This window comes from Rattus norvegicus, chromosome 20, assembly GCF_036323735.1.
Source record: "Rattus norvegicus strain BN/NHsdMcwi chromosome 20, GRCr8, whole genome shotgun sequence".
Classification (NCBI taxonomy): domain Eukaryota; kingdom Metazoa; phylum Chordata; class Mammalia; order Rodentia; family Muridae; genus Rattus; species Rattus norvegicus.
The window spans coordinates 42,461,047-42,479,074 of record NC_086038.1 but is presented as its reverse complement, the minus strand read 5'-3'; the positions used below and the strand labels follow the sequence as shown (position 1 = coordinate 42,479,074).

At 41.4% G+C, this 18,028-nt stretch overlaps 1 long non-coding RNA gene and 1 other non-coding gene across 2 annotated transcripts in view; one reads left to right on the top strand and one right to left on the bottom strand.

Annotated features, from left to right (window-relative positions):
* The window catches only part of LOC102555751 (uncharacterized), a 53,409-nt gene that overhangs the window by 16,501 nt on the left and 18,880 nt on the right, over nt 1-18,028 (bottom strand). Inside the window, exon 7 of the long non-coding RNA XR_005497840.2 lies at nt 1-18,028. This exon is cut by the window's left edge and continues 16,501 nt beyond it. This is a non-coding gene — a long non-coding RNA (uncharacterized LOC102555751).
* Trnap-agg35 (transfer RNA proline (anticodon AGG) 35) lies at nt 1,248-1,329 on the top strand. Its single transcript has one exon. It is a non-coding gene; the product is annotated as a tRNA-Pro (tRNA).

Below are 18,028 nucleotides of genomic sequence, written 5' to 3'. Positions count from 1 at the left end.
TGTGTGTGTGTGTGTATGTGTGTGTGTCTGTGATTACTTCAACAGCCAGTATCTCAAAGATGGTCATTGATGTTTGGGTGTTCAATTGTGCATTAGGCACGCTATCTCCAGACCACAGGTTCAGCTAAACAGATCGGACAACTCTCCAGCCATATGCCTTCCATGGCTCCTTCCAGAAATGAATATAAAGTTTTACCCCATCACATCTTTCCTGTCAGGAAATATACCCTCTTCCTGACTTGAATTCTTCCATTCAATTAAAGTGCAAGTACCCACTCACACTTTCAGTGCCCTGTGAATCCTGTTGCATGAATTTCTGTGCATTCATATGGCGCTACCTGTGTGCTGTCAGCAATTATCTTGAATGCTCTATCTGAGCATACATCCTGTCCCATATCTAAAGACAATGCTTCCTGAGGGCAGGATTTACATATGTCTTCCTCTTCAACATCTACCATGGGTCTAGCACAGCCAAGCACTTTAGAACCAAGATTTGACTTCAGTGTAGTCACTAAAAGTAAATATGAAATCTATGCAAATGCCACAGCCATAAACTGGGAGGATGTTTTCATCTGTGATCTGTCTTGTCCCTTGAAGGCGAGGAGGGAATGGTGGTGCTCAAGGGTGATTATACAAAGAAAACTCAAGCAAGTGAAGAAGCCCAAGAGTCCTGAATGTGTCATAGTCCTTCTTCACATTCTGTGTCAGCATTCACCAGTTCCTCATCTAGACAGTTCGCTCTACAGAAAACGAAGAGATTAAGAGCTAGACACTTAGAAACTAAAGAACCTTTAGCATATTATATAATCTCTTTGAAGTGAAGTTTTACTTGCTAAGGGAAGATAATATTTCTTATCTCAGAATTCCTCCTGTACTCTCATGGGGATATAGCAGAGATGAAATGAAATCGTGTATGCAAGTTCCTGGCAGGCACACAGGGGATACCGTTTTTTTTTAATTTTTATAAGATACAGTTTATTACATGTATTTATTTGTTCACTGGGATAGAGCGCATGCTAAATTGCATGTGTGGAGGTCAGAGGATAAAGGTCAAGAGTTGAATCTCTTTTTCTACCACCTATGTCCTGGAGATTGAACTCAGGTTGACAATTTTGACAACAGAAATCCTTATGAGCCATCTTAACAGCCCTAGTTTACCTATTTTATGTCAATGTACCACTTTCCCATATTCTTCTGAGCCAAATTAAAAATTAAAAAACTTTATTTGCATAACTATTAAAAATGTTTCAGGGGGTTGGGGATTTGGCTCAGTGGTAGAGCGCTTGCCTAGGAAGCACAAGGTCCTGGGTTCAATCCCCAGCCCCGGAAAAAAAAAAAACGTTTCAGGGACTATAGATGTGGAATATATCTGCAAGTGGGTGCCAGTGAAGGATGAGGACCTGGGTTTAGATCCACAACATACTGACATACACAGCACACGCAAAAGCCACATATGATGGAACATGCTTGTAATCCTAGCTCCCGACAGGCAGAAACAAGATCTTAGTGGTCTTCTATCCAACTAGTCTTGCCCAATAAGCAAGTTTCAAGTTTCCTGAGAAACTGTCTCAAAAATTAAGGTGGAGGGTGGCAGAGAAAGACATCCAATATCAAGTCCTGACCTCTTCATGCACACATACATACAGTGTCACACACACACACACACACACACACACACACACATACACACAAACACACACACATATCACACACACAAAACTACGTACAAACACACACATACACACAAACACACACATAAACACACACACATCACACACACACAACTACACACACATACGTACACACATACGCACACACACATATATACGCAAACACACATACTCACACACACATACACACAAACACACACACATATCACACACACAAAACTACGTACAAACACACACATACACACAAACACACACATAAACACACACACATCACACACACACAACTACACACACATACGTACACACATACGCACACACACATATATACGCAAACACACATACACACACACACACACACACACACACACACACACACACACACCAGACTTCAGCCTTATCCACATTTAACATTTGGCTAAAAGTTTGCTATTTCCAAGCAGCATTTAATCATCCGACAAGTTCCATAAAGCAATCAAAGAAGGAATTGATAATATACCAGTTTTAGAAGAGGAAAAACTTTCTTTAGGTGCCCTATCAGACAACTTAGACAACCAAACTTACTCAACTACTTGACTGAGCACAGAACTGATACTAAAATCCAGAGAACCAAGATCTACCTACTTGTGTGACTATGGTAAAAAATCGCACATTCAATTGCGTGGTCCAGACCACATCTCCAGGGCATCTGCCTCTTTCTCTTCTATCATCCAGACTCTGTATCCTTCCAGGACTATTTTCTTTCCACTTGTGAACAGTATGGGACTACAGAATCCCTTGCAGTTCCAGGAGGTCAGGCATAGTCAGAGAGGAGGAAGCATTGTGCACAAGGCACAGCTTAATTCAAAAGATTTCAGATCTGGATGCCTTGTTTTTGTCAGAGACTCAATTTTGCTGGGGGTGGAGGTAAGTGATAATTCACGAAGATGGTAGTAAGACAATGTTCTGTGTTTGTGAGCATATTCTATAATCTCAATATAATAATCATAATTTATCTTCTGAAGACAAGCTTGAAAGTTGGTTTGTAGCCTTGAACTCTCAGAATTTTCCCTGTCTCTCTCTTTTGAATTACAGATCTGCCTTTATGTCTGGAAACATAAAATGTCAAAAGAATACTTGTACAATGTTCTCAAAAGACCTAAAACCCTAGGTATAAATTTAATAAAAGTCATCCAAAGCCTTCATACATAAAACTATGGCATTGCTAGGACATTTTTTGAGAAATGAGGTATAAATCACACACCTGGCAGGCCATTTTTTAAAAGAAAGCAACAAGCAGATTCTAAAAAGCATACAGGAACATGGGGACTCCTATTTATAAAGACAATTTCCAGGACTTGACTGAAAACCTTCTATGCCATTAAAGCCATCAGAATGGTGGGACAGAAAGTTCAGAAATATTCTGTATCATGTGGTAGGCAAGTGTTTATTAAATGAAGGCAGAAAAAAGAATTAAAGATAGCATTTAAAAATTAAATCTTTTTACTAGCTTAAAGCATGATGAAGAAGTATATCTAGAATGCATAAAGTACTTTTCAAATCCATACAATGGCCACTATAACGTATCAAAGGGGGAAAGACTTTTATAGACTTCTGTTTTGTTTTTAGCTTGTCTCTCTTTGGAGACTAGGTCTAGTCTTATAGCTCAGGATGGTCTTGAACTTGCTATCTCCCTGTGCTGGCACATAACCTGCAGGGACTTCAATAAACATTTCAGAATATATAGTCTCGTGATGTTTGTTGTTTGGAAAATGTAAATTAAAATTATGCTGCAATCTTCTTTTGTACCCAGTACAGTGGCTGAAGTTTAGAAGCTGGCTAAATTAAATATACCATGCCTAATTTATTAATCTGTATCTTCTTGCACTGTACGACATGGTACAAATAGCTAGTTTTCCCCTCTGGTAATCTAGACCCAGTCTTTCACATCCTTTCCCATAATTTGTAATTAATGATCTCTTATTTCTGTCTGTTTTTTTCCAACTGCATTCTAAATGCTACTTGTCACAGTACTAGTCCACACCAATGCAGGGATTAATAAAGAATAAGTACTTAGGGGGTTGGGGATTTAGCTCAGTGGTAGAGCGCTTGCCAAGCAAGCACAAGGCCCTGGGTTCAGTCCCCAGCTCCGAAAAAAAGAACCAAAAAAAAAAAAAGAATAAGTACTTAGTTCTATGAATTATCTAAACAGATCATTGGCTACAACTCCAGGAATTAACATTTATCTACACTTGGTGATGCTCTGTGTAATTACTGAGAATGACTTGATACCATTCATTCTGAATGTTCTAAAGTTGTCCTCATAGAAGCCATCCAGTAGATGTGCTTTTGTTAGAGCCATAGAAGAAGCATAAGAAAAACTATATTCTCAGGTCTGTAGCTTTTAGACCAAAAGGCTCTTCAGCTAACATTTTTGTCAAACAGATAACAGATCGGAAAACGTCTAATGTTACAGATTTATGAAATACAAACGGTCATATCCTATGATCTTTGTCTAGAAAAATAGTCAAGTAACTTGAGTCAGAATTTAATCTCCTATTTTATCAGACAGAACAAGTCTCTTTTACACTGTGCAAGTGTATGGCGTTCTGTAAACTATTTATTCAACAGATATTTATTTCACATCTGTGATATACCCTGACCCCTTCTAGATAGTTGCAGATATAAGGAGAACATAGCAACAAAGCTCACACTCTTACCAAGTGTCAGCTTGCAGTAGTGTATCCTCCTGACTTAATTATGAGATCATGGCGACACAGAAAGGAAATTTTTTTAACAATTTTCAATAAAAGCAGGATATGCATTTCTTTGTTTAATATGTAATATGAAAGCTACAACAGGGTCAGTTCACCATCTTCTAAACACGCAAAAGTTAGCCCTCTCAGAACACCAAGTTGCTATCTGCCAGATTGTCAGAACAGTTGACCCTAGGAATTTCCCTTCTATTGACTCATCAATGTGGAACGTGGCTGCAAAATCCCAGGCCTTTATCACAACCCTGGAATGACAGTAGAGTTAGAGCAAGAAACTCAGTGGAATCCAGAGCATTCTGCATGCCCAGTACCCCTTTGAGTTTCATATGATTCAGAGACACAAAGATTCAACCAAGTCATATTTTGAAAGAAAGAAAGAAAGAAAGAAAGAAAGAAAGAAAGAAAGGAAGGAAGGAAGGAAGGAAGGAAGGACAAAAGAAAGAAAGAAAGAAAGAAAGAAAGAAGGAAAGAAGGAAAGAAAGAAAGAGAAAAAAGAAAAAGCACCCCCACCCCACTTTCTTCAAGGAGCTATACAAATATTTCCATTTTCCTGTCTCTTGTCAGTGTCCTAAGGTACTTTTGGGTCAGTATGTATGGCATATTGACACATTCTCAGATGCTGTGTACAAAGTCAGGGACAAGTTCAAAGGAACAAAGTGAAGAGAAAAGAAGTAGGCCTGGAGAGGAAAGTTCAAGAAACGGGGCAGATGCAACAGTTTCTCCGTCTCCTCACCATGATGTCACTGAGTACCACATTCAAGAGAGCATTCCTCACTTCCTGATAACATTCTTTCCAGTCTGAATACTCGTTTGGCTTTCTCCTGGCATCTCTGGGCCTCTGACAAGACTCGCTGCATCACTTGGAGACTGTGACTGCACAAATACCCACTTCAGAGGACAACATAGAGTGTAACACCGGCCCAAAGAGGCTGGGATATCTTCAACAGTCAGAAATGGAAACTGTAGTAATCTTATTTTCTCCCTCCTCGAAGAGAAAGCAGCATGCTCTGCATTTAAAAAAAAAAAATTGTAAAATAATGCAAATTTCTTATTTTAACAGCTCAGATCTCAGTTGCCAAGTAACAAACCCCACAAGTTCTCTGTGCTTTCGGTGAGCTTTCAACATTATTCTCTGGCTTACTTCAGGGCAAGTTACTAAATATAATGCATGCTCTTCCTGCAAGAAGTTAGAGGCTTTCTCAGGAGAAGCCAGTGAGTTAAACCGTGGTTGAAAACTCTCTCTAGCCTTCCCTCTGAGCTGTTGAATCTGTTGCTAATTCAGGACAAATACTCATTGTTCCTGCTCAGAATGAGACTGATTTGAAGAGCCAGGAGCAGTTTTGAAAAGACAGGATTATCCTGCTGAATTCAGAAAAGCATGTGGTAGAGAGTGAGACCAAGAGTCTATCTTAAGAGTAGCTTTCTAACACTCCTGATCCTGAAAAATTCTAGCACAAGGGACTCGATCCCAGGTAGTTTCCTAAGCTTTCTGTTGCACAGTGTCAATGAAAATCTGCCTCCGGCTCCCCTAACCTCTTGTAGACCTGACTTTCTGTGTCAGCTTTTGGCCCTTTTCAATGTGTTTTGTCAGTTCCTGAACTGGATTACTAAGGTCCAGAATTACTAGGGTCGGTTTCTAAACTGGATTACCAGGGTCCAGATAGGCAGAATCCACTTCTTATATACCCTCCATGGACCGTATTCAATTCATAGATTACAAATGAAGTAGGTAGTCCATGTATGTCTACGACAGAAGACAAAGAATAATGTCTACCTCAATTTTCTCTTTTCTTTGCTAAATCCCAAACAAAACACACACACACACACACACACACACACACACACACACACACACACACACACACATCCTATAATGGACATTACAAGGAAAGCCTGTATAACTCCATTAATTGCTAATTTTCCTCGACTCATCCTGACTACTCACAGTAGATATATTTTAAAAAATGGGTCCATGCTTAATTTCACGGTGGTTTTTTTGGATTTTACCATTCCGTAGAGTCATTACTATCTGGTGTTTTCTCCATATCTCTTTTCCTACAGTCTCCACAAGTTCTAGCCTGTGGTCTACGTGATGGTAGTTGGCACTCTTCTGCCTGTACCCAGGTATTTCTCTTACCTGAGGCAAGATTTCTCATTACCATCAGTACCCTGGTAACTACCAACTTTCAGTATTCATATTTAATACCTGTGGTATTTGAATGAGAAGGTCTCCCATGTATTCATCTTTTTGATGCTTAGTCACCACAGGGTAGAACTGTTTGGGAAGCATTAGGAAGTATGGTCTTCTTGAAATAGGTCTATCACTGGGAGTGGACTTTGAGGCTTCAAAAAATCCATGCCAGTCTCTCTTTGTCTCTCTCTCTGTCTCTGTCTCTCTCTGCCTCTCTCTGTCTCTCTCTCTGTCACTCTCTCTGTCTCTCTTTGTCTCTCTCTGTCTCTCTCTGTCTCTCTCTCTGTCTCTCTCTGTCTCTCTCTCTCTCCCCCCACCCCCTCTGCCTGCTGCCCGAAGATCAGGATGGAAAGCTCCTAACTACTGCTATAGCACCATGCCTGCTTCTGTCCATAACGACAATGGACTAACCCTCTAAAACTGTAAACAAGCCCCCTCATTAAATGCTTTATGAATTGGTTTGACCCAAGTGCTCACAGAAATTGAACAGTAACTTAGCTACCTTCTCTTCTCAGTGTTAAACTCCATATTGTCTACTGAGCATTTGCATGTGATATCTCGGAACCATCTCGAACCCTATGTGACTCAAGCCAGAATCATCATTTTCTCTCTTCCTCCTATTTCTGGTTTCTAAAGCTAGTCTCCACATCTTACCCTTGACCTTGCTACTCACCAACTAACGAGTGCTACCTTCATCGCTTCCATATCTCTTGTCTCTATGTTTACAAGACTAATTCAGACACCAGCACCTCAGCACATCACTGACATCTACAGATACCTGGTTTCTACACCTCCAGCCAAACCCTGAAACATGCGCTGTTAACTCATATTCAATCTATTCAAGTTTACCCAGAGCTTAAAGGTTCTGATTCCAGCAATGTGCTATCATCAAACATGTATAAAATTCAAATCAGAAGAACAAAATCCAAGCTTATTATCAACTTAGACATATGAACTTGAACATGTGGTTGATTATGGTGAAGGTATGAAGCATGCCGTCTAAGAGGTTTCTCCGACAGTTGATGGGTTTATGAGTTGAATTATGAGACTTCTAACTCATCAATGGACTTATCTATTGATGGAGTTACATTTCAATGGCATTATTGAGAGATGGTGAAAACTAGGTATGTGGTCTACTTGGAGAATGTTTATCGCTGGATGGTTGAAGAATCTATCTCATCTCTGGCTCCTTCTGCTGTATGATACTGTTACTTGGAGACGTGAACAAGTGTCTATTCACTCCACATAGGGAAACAATGACAGATCAAAGTAAGGATATCATCAGAGTACCGATAAGTTTATTGAAGTACTGACAGGATTACGGGCTGAGGGGTTACTTACAGGAACAGAGCTGACTCAATGACAGCTCCATCACCAAATGCCTACTCCCAACATGAGTAACAGCTACTCCTTGCAGATAGCTCAACACGTTGGATAGTTTTTCTTCTAGGATCAAATAGTCTAAGCCTCTTCTAAGCAGCATAGCTGTTCTGAGAATGTCTCTCAATAGTCCTTAGTGCTTATATAAGTTTGGGGAGGGACAAATCTAGAGAATTTTGTCTGTTTCAAGGACTTCCTAAAGCTTTTCAGCCACTTATTCCCTGAGTTTTTCCTTTAGAGGATGGGTCTTAACAAACTTCCCTTCAAAATGGGAGGAAACGGCACATAATATTTTCTCTGTCAGGCTCTCTCTGCTCTCTGACCATGAAATGAGTAACTTTTGCTGTCGTGCCCTTTTATTGTGTGTGCTGGCTACCTTTATGTCAGCTTGACCCAGGCTAGAGTCACCTGAGAGGAGGGAACCCCAATTCAGAAAATATCTCCACAAGATCTGACTCTAGGCAAGCTTGTAGAACATTTTCTTAATTAGTAATTGATATGCAGGGGTCTAACTCATTGTGAGTAGGGCTATCCCTGGACAGGAAGTCCTGGATTCTTTTAAATAGCAGGCTGAGAAAACCATGACAGGCAAGCCATTAAGCAGAACCCTTCCATAGCCTTTACATCAGCTCCTGCCTACTGATTCTTACCCTGTTTGACTTCCTGTCCTAACTTCCTTAATTGGTGATCAGTGATACAGAAGGATAAGCCAAATAAACCTTTTCCTCTCCAAGTTTCCTTTAGTCATGGTTGTTTCATTGAAGCAATAGAAACCCTGACTAAGACACTGCAATGAACCATAGATATTTAAGACATGAGTCCTGGTCTAGAGACTGTGTTCTGGGGAATAGAATACACTGTTCAAGAAACCTTCATCAGTGGAGGCAAGCCTCACTGAACTTTAAAGGACCTCACTTGCAGCCATGCCAAACATCTGGCTTCTTGATGAGACATCTTCAATCTGATCCAAATAAAAATAGAACGCTTTCTTAGTGCTCAGCAAAACACTTGCGGTCGACAGGTATGGCCATACACCTATGATTATACTTCCCCCAAACTGAAAGTTGTGCTGTTATTGGTGTTAATTACAAGCACCATGTTTGTGTGGTACACACAAGCAAACACTCCCTTCCGATTAGTGTTCTCAGTTTCTGAGTCAGCCAAAAGACACTCTCCAACAAGGACAACATGTTGCACTATCAGGCCAAAAAACTAGGTCTTCCCTGAATGGATGGCCTGTTCTGATCTACTTGTGATCTCTGTCACGGATGTAGAAGGTTAGCAGTAGCATGGCAAGGAGGCAGTGCTGATGGCTACCAACGTAAGCAGAGACTGCTGCCTGATGAATGTGGGTGAAGATTTCAGAGTGGCCTGGAGCAGAAACTGAGTAGAGCTGGGACAGACAGGGGCAGGAGTAGGAAAGGGAGAGAAGTTAAGAGGAAGTAGAGCCCCATGACTGTGGAAGGTCACAATCTTGTTAACTAAAGTATGAGAAACTTTGGGCCCTGGAAGATGAAGGATTCTAGGGAGCCAATTCCCTAAGGATTAGAATACTGGTAGTCAAGGGCCGAGGTCTATAATGTTAGCTGCTAGTAGGAGCTCAAAGTCCGCACACTCAGACTTGAGAGCTTTATCACTAGTCACCACGAGTACAGACCAATGTTAGCTATAGTTATAGATGAGCAGTAGAGGCATGAACCAGGGACAGCTGTGTGTGCAACCACTGATAGTTAAGGACCAAAGCAACAAGCCTCTGACCTAAGTTTTACAACTTTAAGTTCTGGATTGGACTTAGAGCCATAAGCCTTTGGTTCTCAGGCCTCAGATTCTAGAAAGGCTTGAAACTGAAGTGCCAACATGGAGGAAGCCACCCTTTGCCTACTCAGGGTTTCCATTCTGAATTATGGACATACAAACAAGAACATTGGACAGTTCATTGGCAACAGAAGCAGTGGTAAAGGAGGCACAAGCTGTATTCATGGCCAGAAATTCAACCTCACTGTGCACCAGGAACACATGCCCAGACCCTCAGCCTCAGTCTATACCAGAAACATACACACCTGAACCCTCAACCTCACCTCACAGAAGGAGCACACACACCCAAACCCTTAGCCTCACTCCACACCAGAAACACACACCTAAGCCCTACTCTAGGCGCGCGCGCACACACACACACACACACACACACACACACACACACCCCTAGACCCTCAGTCATTTCACTTCACACCAGGACCACCACATCCATACCCCAAGCTTCACTCCACATGAAGAACACATATAGCCAGATCATCTACCTTCTTTCCACACCAGGAATAAACATGACCAGACCCTAGGTCTTCTGGATGTACTCATATGAACCTCAAGACAGTTGGGATGGGTCCTTCTTACCCATTAATGTGATTTGAATAAAATAATGTGTGAGATAAACTTATATTCTCCCTAACATATTAGCATCATTTTATAAAACACAGTTCAGAGCACACATAGAGATCCACACCTGCAACTGAAGCACTCAGGGGCCAGTAGCAGAAGAATCCTGAATTGAAGGCCAGTATGGGCAATACAGTGAAACTTTGCTTAAATTAAAAACAAACAAACAAACAAACAAACAAACCAAAACCCTCAAGTGTCCATTGCTGCCACCCTGAGTTCAGGTAACTGTTGGAATCAGGGTTTGTGGTGGTTTGAATAGGTATGGCCCCCATAGATCCAGGCTTCTAAATGTTTGACCATAGGGAGTGGCACTTTAAGAGGTATAGCCTAGTTGGAGTGGGTGTGGCCTTGCTGAAGGAAGTGTGTCACATTGGGGGTGGGCTTTGAGGTCTCCTACTGCTTAAGCTCTGCCCAGTGTGGAGTCAGAGTCTGCTACTGGCTGCTTGTGGATCAAGATGTAGAACCCTTGGCTTCTCTAACACCATGTTTGCCGGCAGGCTGCTATGCTTCCTGCTGTGATAATAATGGACTTAATCTCTGAAACTGTAAACTAGCCCTGGATAAATGTTTTCCTTTATAAGAGTTACCTTGGGGATAGAGAGATGGCTCAGTGGTTAAGAGCACTGTCTACTCTTCCAGAGGTCCTGAATTCAATTCCCAGCAACCACATGGTGGCTCACAACCATCTGTAATGGAGTTTGATGCCCTCTTCTGGTGTCTCTGAAGATAGCTACAGTGCACTCACATACATAAAATAAATAAATCTTAAAGAAGAGTTACTTTGATCATGGTGTCTCTTCACTGCAATGAAACCCTAAAACAAGGGGCATCTGGATTCTAAGCCTGGAGCTTACTTACCAGGAGGATGACACATTCTCATGAAAACTGACAGCTGGCTGACTTCCCGAGTAGGGCCATAAGGGATTCAGATCTCAGCATCCAACCCCGCCGCCACCCCACACCTGCCCCCAGAGTCGTGTGTTATCTCCAGACTTAGATAAACTACCTTCTCAAAACATTCACCACACTGTCCTCAATTCTCTGGAAGATCAGCTGCTGTCCAGAAGATGTTGCAAGATAGTGAGGTGCTCAGATAAAACGTCAAAGTATCAGCATCTCCTATAACAAAGAACTCTGTAACAAAGGTTCCTGTGCTAGTGGACCCTGTACCAGCTACCCCTTGGGCCTTCTCATCTCCTGTCCTAAAAGCCTACCAGGATAGTTATGGCCCCTCTTGTACTCAGGGTCACACAGAGTGGTAATATATTGCCCCATGGTCTCTCACTGACCCGTTGCTTGCTGATTAAGTTACAGTGACTATAGAGCGAGCAATTCCCAGGAATCTGCCTGTCTCTGCCTTCCAGTGCAAAAATTACACATGGGGGCCACCACACCTGACTTTCTCACAGAAGTGTTGGGGATTGAAATCAAGTTCACACTAACACAGCCTGCACTCATGCTGTTTCCTCATCCACAAGACTAAATAATTTTCAGCCAGCTCCCTCTGAGATATGTGTATTAATATTTTTTAAGCTGAGACAGCAGCCACCATCAGATAAAATTCTCCATTAGACTCTCTTGGACTCTCTTCCAAGCCCTCCCTTCATCTAGTGGGCTGAAAAAAATTCCTTCCAGACTTTTCAGGGACCTCTGGACACAGCTCATGGATTAGAGATCCCACATAGTCTGTGTCTAACTTCTCTCCAAGAAAAGGTCATCAAGGGCAGCATTCCAGATCAGGTAGCCTCCTTGCAAAGGGTTAACACCCACTTCACATTTTTTTCTGAGTTGCTTTTAGTAGCAAGCTGAAAAAATTCTTTCATGTATGCCCAATTACACTGGAAAGTGTCGAGCCTGTGAATTTAGAAATTTGCTGTCAACACTTTGCTACAAGTAGATATTAATTGATTTAACTCACCATGGAACGCCGACAGAAATGCAGTAGACACCAAAGGCTTTCTGACTGAGAAAGGTAAGTACAATGGAATAAATGGGTAGCATTTTCCATTTCGTTACTAATGTTGTTACATGCACGCTTAACTCAGGAGTACTTGGACTCTCACTTTCTTTAATTAGCCAGCTCGGATCCATTTGCCTAGCCCACCATGAGTGGTTTTTAAGCTATTTCAAATCAAAAAAAATTCAGTATTCAAAATGAACTCATAGGCTAATGATGTTTTCCTCAACTTCACCTATTTGATCAAAACACGGAGAGAATGTAGTATTCATAAGCATTGTTAGGGAGGAGGGGGCTCGTGAGTGTCAAAACGTACTACATATTTCAAGGACATATATTAATTCTGAAGTTATTTATTTCTCTACCTTATCAGTTTGGGGTCATAGACAAGATAGTTGTGGTGTTTACCAGTGTCCTTCCTAGCTTTCCTTTGAGATGAGATGTATTCCTGTGTCATCATCTTGCAATTGGGTTTATGGTGGGTGTAACTACCTTTAGTCAGTGATGTATGAGTATCATTCTGGACATACATACTCAATTGCTGATGTGATACTCTCTCAGCATCCTTCTCACCTGTCTTGGCTGCCATGGAAACACATGTTAATGTGGAGATACAACGTGGAGTCATCCCAAATTCTGCTATCTTTCAGAATTACAGTTACTCACCAGACTGCAGATGTCCAAGAAAAGAACAGGGCTTGCCATGTAAGGATAAGGAAGCAAGACTGGATCCCTGGCATTCACATAAAAATCAGGTCTAGTTAAGTGTACTTGTACCCCCCAGCAATGGGAGTAACCCTGAGATTTCTGGGAAAGTCAGACTCTAGTTACCGTGCTTGTCAATATTCGGTGTTGAGCTCATTTTGTTCCTACTGAAGGTTCAGCTACCTTATCTAGGAAAAAAGCATTGAGAGGAAGAGAGGCAAGGACAGATATAAACCCCTTGTGCAGTACCAGCATAGCATCACCAGAACAATGCTGTTTGTTTCTTTCATGGAATGCACCAAAGCTTTGCTCCACTTAGGTTCTCTCCTTGAAGTAGATGATACAAGGCCCCAAAGTTCCCATCCCCACCATCAATTAGTTCACACTAGAGAGCTCTCTTTGAGCTGGGGATCCCTCAAATGTTACGCTATGGGAGAGTAACTCTGAAGTTCTGTAAACTCCTGAAGTTGTGAGCAGACCTGGGCCGTGTTCTGTAGTCCTCAGAGCAGTCCTCTACACGCATAAGGTCAACCCGCTCAACAGACCAATAGGGGGTCTGTGTAGTGGTCATCCTTGGGATTTTCAGACTCACATTCCTCTTCTGGTAGAACACATTCTTTCTCTTGGAAAGGTCCCATTTGCTCCTCTCATTTGGACGCAGGGTTGTCTCACCAGCTGGCTCCAAGGGGAAGCCCTTGACTCAAGCTGGGCCAATTGGGTTTTTTTTTTTTTAAAGCATATGCTTTCCATCTGGTCCTTCGCAAGTTAACAGAATTGAAGCCACCAGCTGCAGATGGTCATCTTTACCACTATGTGAGCAAGTCTGTCTAAAAATAGAAGCCAGGGGGAAATGCTAAAATAGAAACATGGAGGGCAAAATCGTAAGAAACATTATTAGACATCTTCATTTCAGCCAAAATCAGCCTGGCATTTTCAGTTGCATGAACAATAAATTTCAGGGGTTTTTTTTGGGGGGGGGGATCATTAGAATTGTGTTTCTCAACAAACAATAAATGCTGGCCAGGATGTGGCAAAAGCGGAACCATATGTCCTGCTGGGGGAAGGAGATGGTATGCAACTGCTATGGAACTCAGTAATGGAGGAGGTTCCTCAAACAAAAGTAAAAATAGAGGTTCTGAATGACCCAGATGAACACCCAGATGACCCTAACTCAGCACACCACGAACATCCTTACACATGCATGCTTATTGCTACGCCATTCACTGCGGTCAAAATACAAAGCCAAATTTGATGTCCATCAACCCATGAACGTACAAAGAAATGTCACGTATGTGAACAATGAGATCTTATTCAGTTGGGCAGAAAAGTAAAATGATGACATTTACAAAACTTGAGTAGACCCTGGGAACGTTGTATTAAATACAATAAATCAGACTAGGAAAACCACTGCTGAATGCTCTCTCCCATGTGAAAGAGTTAGATTTAAATGTACATATATGTACAAATATGTGATGTATTATATTATATATATGCAAGAGTATGTGTGTCCAGTGTGAAGGTAGAAAGGGACTATGAGAAGACAAGAAGAGGTCTAAAGGGAGGGAGAACAGGATAGGCTAATGAAATCTATGTGTCAATAAAAGAGGAGTGAACTGTTTAGGGAAGAAAGAAAAGCAGGAATGTTCAGATAGGAATAAAATTTGATACACACACACACTCACACACACACACGCATGAAATTTTACAATGAACTGATTTCTTTATGCACTAAGCCAAAAAACAAAACTAAATAAATAAATCAATTTTCCTTTTCAGAGAATAATGCATATAATTCACTATAAAACACACACACACACACACACACACACACACTAAATGAACTAAAATTAGGGATGGGATAAGCTTGGTGGTGGATTTGGATTGGGTTAGGGGATAGGTAAAGTAACAGGCACCAAGAATGATAGAGATTTGTTGAATCAATGGGCAGGGAGAATGTTACATAACATCTAGAGGCATCAAACAAGTGATTATGTAGGGTAGGGTAAGTGTGTGTGTGTGTGTGTGTGTGTGTGTGTGTGTGTGTGTGTACATGCATGCAAGCCCATGAGTTTAATTACAGTTTTCACATGGATAAATGGAAAGTATCTCTCACCCCCAACCATTAACCTTGGTCCTCAGGGGGAAGTGGAGCTATCTGAGTCCCTCAATCTTTCTCCTTTGTCCCCTACCCAATAATGCAGACAATTGGCTCTGCTCTTGCTTGCCCATGAGAACGATAGAGAAGACCTTGTTGATGAAGATACCATAAGCTTGGTCAAAAGACAGAGCGATGAAGCTGTAATTTAGCTGGAAGCTCCCTACTGCTGGCTAGCTTGTGCTGTCCAAGCCAATGAGGGAGAACTGCTTTTAAGTCTTTCTTACTTTGAACCTTGTGGTAGTACCTCTGACCAGGTAAGATGTCCTCTTGGTTCAATAATGGAAAGTCTGTGATGGCTATAACAAACCACATTCTGACTGGACGTGAGACCTACTCAACAAAAGGAAATTGACATCTGGTACTATAAACCCAGTAAAAGCCCATGACTTGGGGAAGGGCTATTGATGCTGGGAGAGAAATTACTGTTATTATTTTGCTAAATACGGTATGCCTGTTAAATTGCTTTCTAATGAATTGTGTTTATGCCCATAAAATAGTGCTACTATTAATTCTGGCCAGAGAAGCTTTTTCTTGTAGTGGTCAGAAGTGACTACAAAGACTCCTAATTGGTCAAAGCGCTGAGCATAAGATGAATATTGAATGTTCATCAAGAAATGAAGCATTTACAATATTCCCTTCTAGTTTCAGTGAACATGGTGGAAGATGAGACAGAGGAAACCCAAGACCAAGAGGAAGGGGGATAGGGACTATGAAGGACTATAATACTCCTGAAGTCACCACAGCTTGATAACTCAGACATGATTTCCACAAGAAGGGGCCAGTTAACATGCAGGGTGGGGAATCATGGGATTCTACTCCTCCCTCAGGATTTATACAAAAATATTAGTTAACATGAGAAAGGAGAGACATTTTCTTCAGTAGCCACTTGCGAGGTGCACAGAGTCCTGGAAACAGCCCCTCCTGTAAATAGCCCTAATGAAACTTATTGGGCCACACACAAATACACACACACACACACACACACACACACACACACACACAGAAGCACATACATATATGTACACATATATCCAAATACATGTATGCACACACATACACCTGCACACATACATATATACACATGCATACACACACATACATACACACATATACATACCACTGTGCAAGCATTCAGCAGCTGAGCTGCAGCTCAGGTCCTGTTTCCTCCTTTTCACCTTTGCAATATTTAATGTTACTCAATGTCCTTCCAAAGCACTTAACACAAAGTTGTATTTTTTAATGTGCTACAGATGGGTCAATTGTACTATGACAGACCCTCAGGATGGAAATCCCCTGCTGACAAAATATGAAAAAAAGAGAGAGACAAACACATACAAATGTACACACACAGAGCCACACAAATATACAAACACACACATACACACAAACACACACACAGACATGACTTATAAATACCACACACATAAGTACACACATACACACATATACATCCATATATACTCGATACAGGCATGCAGATACAAAACTATGAACATACATCTAAGTATACACATAAGTACACCCATACACACCCATGTATACATGCCACACACACCTACATACTACATACACATAAAGGTACAGGCATGCACAAACATACATATATATGCATATATGTGTGTATACTACACATATACACCACACATGCATAAATATATGCACACTTCCATATACACACTATACAAACACACAGGGATATACATACACAAACATAAACATACCACACACTCATACACACACATAAATACATACTGCATACATATAAACCTGTGCACATACAGCACATAAACACATATAACATTTATACATACATGTGTACCACATACATATTTACATATATATACCACAAATCCACAAATATAGACACATGTCACATATATACACAGATATACCCATACATATATGTATATTACGTAAACCCATATACACATCTATATATGCACACACACAGACATACACCTACCACATATGTGCAAACACACGAACAATATACTCAGAGACACATCCACACAAGCACTTATATAAGCACAGAAATGCAGACATACATACTATAATTAAATAAATAAACACTTAATTAAATTGACTATTTTATTGTGATAGACACATGGCATTTAAATTATAGAAAATGTAAATTTAAATTACAAAAAAATGCTGCAAAAATGAATGGATGTACACACACACACACACACACACACACACACATACACACACACAGACACACACACATATTTTTGTAGCTGAGACTTTGAAGAGTCCGCCTATGTGGCAACTCCATCCTGGGTGAGGGAGCGTGCTGGGGTGCTGGGCAAGCAATCTGCTTTAGGAATCCCCTGGGATCTATAGAGGAAGTGAGCACATTAAATGTACAGCCCCAGAGTCCTGTAAGAACCACAGAACCCTCTAAATTTCCACTGGTGGGGGAGGAGGGTGAAAAGCAAAGCACAAAATCGGGGAAAGTCAGACAAAGTCATCTGAAGGGGATGCTGGAAGGAGCCAGGGCCAGAAGCAGACCTGGGGGACAGTCCCTGGCCACCACCACCCTTTGCCCTATCAGTGGCCTGGGAGCCACAGCTGAGAGGGTCAGCTATCTGGAAGAGAGCTGTAAACTCCAGAAAGGAAGGCAATACTTCTCCATGGGACTTCCCTGGCGGGGGTTTCAGATCTTTCTCTGTAGCAACCTCAGGGCTTGTGACAGGGCTTCAGGGAAATGAGACAACTCAGATGCAAATGTCACAGGAAATTCAGCGCTGAGCCTTGCAGAGCAGGAGAAAGCACTCTGGC